The sequence below is a fragment of the Rhea americana genome, unplaced genomic scaffold (assembly GCF_003343005.1).
Source record: "Rhea americana isolate MKP2758 unplaced genomic scaffold, rheAme1 scaffold_4, whole genome shotgun sequence".
In the NCBI taxonomy this organism is placed as follows: domain Eukaryota; kingdom Metazoa; phylum Chordata; class Aves; order Rheiformes; family Rheidae; genus Rhea; species Rhea americana.
In genome coordinates, this window is record NW_028186534.1 from 3,301,534 (window position 1) to 3,306,669 (window position 5,136).

Consider the following 5,136-nt stretch of genomic DNA (forward strand, 5'->3'; position numbering starts at 1 on the left):
CTAGTTCAGCCAGCAGCATGTGTGTTTGCTTTACTGCAGCTGAGGTGGACCGGTTTGAATTAAGTGCTGAGCTTCTTCATAAAGCCAAGAGCTATCCAAAAAGATACTGTAAAGATGGAAGATGCAGCAGGGAACAGAGGAGCTCTAAGGCATCTCTGGAGTGAGGACAGGTTCAGAGACTGATGTCCAGGTGGTCTGTCAGTGCTCAACCTGGTTCTGGACAGGTACAAGTATCAGTTACCCTGGGCCTCTAAACAGGGTTTTTTAGCCCCAGTGAAGTGAGGACAAGTATTAATGTATGGATTCTTGTTCTGTAACAAGGAAGAATTTTCTGGATGAAAGCTTTAATTAGATTTGTTTGGACCCTGTTCACATGCCTCATGGGTTCACTTTCTATGAATACTTTAAATAACAATATTATTGGCAGGAACTTTTGCGCAAACTGCAAATTTGGGGTTGGAATCTCAGCTGATATAAATCAGTGCTGTTCGCTCCAAGTCAGCAGAGGTACACCAATTTACACCCACAGAAAGGCAGACTCCCTAAATGAATATTGAGAAATTAGTCTTGGAACATARATTTGGAGTGAACCTTCAAGTATTTATACTGGAAACCTTATCCTGAGACTGCAGCAGCTCTGAAGTTGTGGGAGACAGCATTGACCACTGGCTGGCAGGAATCCTGGTGCAAAGAGTAAACCCATCATCTGCCAGAATCTCCTCACCTCCTTCATCTCTCCTGGTGCAGAGGTCCCCTCTGGCTGGGTGAGCAGCCCTTTCTTCATGCCTCTGGCACATGCAATATCTGCATCTCAGAGCAATTCTCCCTAGATTTCAGTGATCTGCTCTCAGCCAGGCCTTCGCACACCAGTTACCCTCTTTCCACCGTCTGGAAATGAGTTCCTTGGCTTGAACAGACTGCCCAGTGATTTCTCCTTGCCCTCAGGCACTTGGCAGACCCCTTGCCCTTCTGTGGCTTGATTCAGCCCAGCTCACAGTCGGGGCTTTGGTGTGTTGTGGTGGAGGCTTTGGGGAATGGAAACTATGAGGGATGGGGTTGCATCTGGTGACAGTGGGAAAAAAGGAGAGGGGAGGGGGATTTCTATCTCATGGAGGAACTGGAGGATGCCCAGAAACAATAAATGTCCAGTGGTGATTTGATGTGAGTTAAGATGGAAAAGGATCACAGAGGGTGTGTCTGAGACAAGTTCTCCCTTTAGACTTTGAACTCTTAAACTTCTGCACATTTGCAAAGCTGCACTCTGTATGGGGCAGTGCTCAGGGGGTCCTGACCTGCCTGAGAGAGGGTCCCCTCTGCCTTGCCCCTCAGGACCCAACAGTCCTGCTTGGAGCATCTTTGGCCAGTGCTGCATATGTGAAGATGTGAGATCAGGACTGCTGGTTTGAAAAGCAGACAGCAGGAGCATGGTGGGGATAGAGGTGCTGTGTGTTGGCTGAGCACTGTGCAGAGGTGACATGTTGCCTCAGCTCCCCCTTGTATTCTGGGGAGAAAATCTGGGGTTGCACCCAGCAGGAATGAGGTCCAGTCCACACATCACTTGCAGGGTGCTGGGCTGAGTGCAATAGGCATTTTCTCCAGCGTGCACCCTAAAACATCTGCCTTGCATGATGCAGACTGCAAAATATTATAGGAAGGCTTCAAACTTAAAGAAGGGGGAACAGCCCAGGCACAATGAGAGACACTAACTATATTCTGGGCCCATGTGGGCCAYTTGATTTCAGGGTCCTCTGCCTCAGGGCTGAGCTTTACCAGGAGCTTGCACTCGCCCATGGCCGTGGCAGCAGGAACAGCTCTGTGGAGCAATGCTGCCTGCATGGGGGCAAATGACACAGGAGGGCAGCTAGGTCCTGAGCCCCTTGGCACCGTGCCTCCATCGCAGAGGCATCGTGGCTCACTGGCTCTTGTGGCCCTTTCTAGGTGAATTTGGCGCATCTGTCAAGAGCTCCTGGCTCAGAAACCTGCTTTGTGATGCTGCAGGTGGACAGTTCAAAAGACCAACAGAGGTTTTTAATCCTTCAGTAACCTAAGGAGATTATTCTTGATTCCCAAGCCAAATGTCACAGAAAGAAGGAAGGACATCAGGTCTGCAAGGCAGGCTGCACCAGGGCTGCAGGGCTCGTGGCACATGGAGCTCTGGTGGCTCATCAGCGTCAATAAGGGGAGCTGGTTATTTATCTGCCAAGCAGCGCTCTGCTGCAAGCCTACTGCTCAGGAGGGAGGGCTGAGTGCCCAGGAGGAGTGGGGCAAGCTGGAGAGTGCGGGCTGGGTGCAGCCTCCCTCCTCGAGGGAGCCTGGACCTGCAGGCTCGACCCTCGTTTTGCTAGGCTTGAGATTCCTGGTCCTGAGCTCTGCCTTGAGGCAGTGGAGGGACAGCATGGCACAAAAGAAGGGTGCTGGGGAGGATCCTTGGCATTGCAGGGCGCTGACCTCTGCTGTATTCAAGCCATCGGTGCAACCCAGAGGCTTCCTAGAYTGGAATAAAGCTGCTGCCAGGGTCAGGTTTGGGGCAGCTTGTGTAATCCTGTCCTCTGAGGCAGCCAGTGAGTTCCCACCAGGCTCTGATGGTCACCCCGGCTCCTGCGGCCTCTTGAAGGCAGGGCGGTGCCCAGGTCCCTGCCCCTGGGTGGGTGCATGGCAAGATGCCCTACTCGCTGATGGAAGGCAGCTTTGGGGAGTGCATTTCAGGGCCAGGGAGGGGAGACCAAGACGAGCAAAAGTGCTGCAAACCGCCTCCTTGATGTGATGCCTCCCATCTGCGCTTGCATGCTGCAGCTCCGGCCATCTGGATGCGCGGGGGACTGGGAGATGGGAAACCCCTCTTTTCCTGAGGGGCAGCAGCTGGGCACAGGAATCCAGGCCAGGACTTGTGTGTCGCTATACATCCCCCCCACCCCACCCCCCCAAAAAAAGCAATGTGCCCTAAGGTCAGGCAGGTAAAGGGCTCCTGGGGTCGGTGCAGTCACTTGGAATAAGAAGGGGAAGAATGTGCAAGGGATTTTGGTGTCAGCTGAGCAGATCTGGGGGCAACAGCAGAGAGAGGAGGATGCCCTGAGAGCRTGGGCGTGCAAACACCCCCCAGGCTCTCCAGGAAGGAGCAGCGCTGGCGCTCCTCGTTTCGCTCCTCGAAGGAACGAGCAGGAGGAGGAGAGCACGAGTGTCCCCCCCCGCGCAGCGCGGCCGCATAGCCGGCCCCGAGGGCTCCGGGGGGGCCCCCCAGCTGCACGGGGCTCTTCCACGCCACCCTGCTCGTTGGCAGCCCACGCAGTCCCCAAAGTTGCGTTACGGCGAGCTTCGTCTGAGCTTCTCCCGTCGTTCCCATGCTGGGCTGTCGCAGATTTGTCGGGGATTTCCTGGWTGGAGGTACGTGCGCTCGGATGGCCTCTGCGTGTGCAGCAGATCCAAGGTATCCCGAGCAAATTGCCAAAGTCCTCGAATTCCACTCCAGCATCATTTTGGGGTGGAAGCAGAGGAAGGCCGGACGCGTGGTAGCCCTGCCCTCACACCTAATAAAACGCGTCTGTCTCTGGTTTGACTCTAAAGGAGAAAAAAAAAAGAGACGGAGAGAGGCAGAGAAAGGCTCTCTGAAATGAGATTCCTGGAATGACAGCAGGCTGACCCGTGCTGCAGTGAATTTGGCAAGAAATTAGAAAATTAAACAGAARTCGAGGCGGCAGAATTGTGCAGCCCCCCACTCCCCTTGGCCAACGGGGGGGGAGCACGGGGCCGCAGCTGCAGCCACCCGCCGCACGTCCCCGCACCCGGAGCCACACGCCAGAGCAGGCCGGGGGCCCTTCCTCGGCCCCGACCTCGCATGGGCATCGCTCGRCGGCCCCAACTTTGCTGCCGAAAAGGGAACTCTGTAATGCTGCCTTTTCTCGTTTTCTTTTTTTTTTTTCCGCCGCTAATGTCTCTCCAGCCCTGGATGAGCCATCAGAGAGGGGGTGCGAAACGGCCCGGAGCTCCTGGGCGCTGGCCCGTGCCCCGGCGCCGCTGCTGCCTCGCCGGCACGCTGGCCCCCGCGCAGCGCTCGGCTCGGCTCGGCCGCCGAGAGCCACGGAGCGAGGCGGCCGCGCGGGAAGCCTCGCCTCGCGCGCCCGGATCCGCCTCTCCGTCGGGTACAGAGGCGCCCAGAGGGGCTCGGGAGAGGGCTCAGCAAGCACGCGCCGCCCGCGTCCGCGGGGAGCAGTTGTTTCAAAGGGATCTGCACCCGATACTTGGAGCTGCAAAAATAGTGGAGAGCCCGTTTCTCCCCCCAGCAGGAGCAAAACGCACCTGCGGGGCAGCGGGGAGGGAAGGCAGCAGGCAGAACCACCAGCGGCTCCTCTGCTAACGGCGGCTCCGGTCAAATCCCGCTCGTTTTCCCTCCCCGTCGCTCCCGGAGTCTCAGTCCTCGGGCTTCGACGGAGCCTGGTCAGCAGCGGCTCGGAGACGGAGGAGGAGGCTGGGGCACCGGCAGCAGCCCCGGGGAGCCCGCGCGCCCCGGCCGCCGCCAGCCCCGCGAGCGGGGAGGCAAACGGAGAAGCTCGTCTTTGCTGGGGCTGCAGCAGCGTGTCGGCTAGGACGGGAGAAAAATCTCGCAGGAGTTGCCTGGGGCAGCCRCGGCCAGCCTCAAAGCGTCGGAAACCGTCCCGCGCGCGCTGCGGGGAGCCCCCGGGCAAAGCGGCCGCTGCTGCGAGCCCCGGGGCTGCTTCGCCCGGGCGCTTCGGCGAGGGCGGCACGGGAGGCCGGGGCTCRCGCTGCCGGCGTTTATTTTTTCAATCTCTTTGCATTTATTTATTTTATTTTAATTATTTTTAATAGTTTCTCTGAGTGCTCCCTGGGGCCTTTGCTCTTGTTTATAGACTCGATGAAAGCCGGAGCAGAAGGAAAATATTATAAGCCAAGCAGGGATTTCTACCACATGCGGGAGTTTGGTGTCAGGTCCTGCCCTTTGCCTGCCACCAGCCTCCTCACACTCAGTATTGCGCAGCAAAGCCAAAAAAATGTGCCGCCCCCCCCCCCCGGCACCGGGGGACGTGTCTGACCGTCGAACCGAGCAACGCCGGACCGCACGTCCCTGCCGAGAGGAGCCCTGCGAGGAGCCGACCCTCCGCAGACCAACCGCGGGGCCGGCGG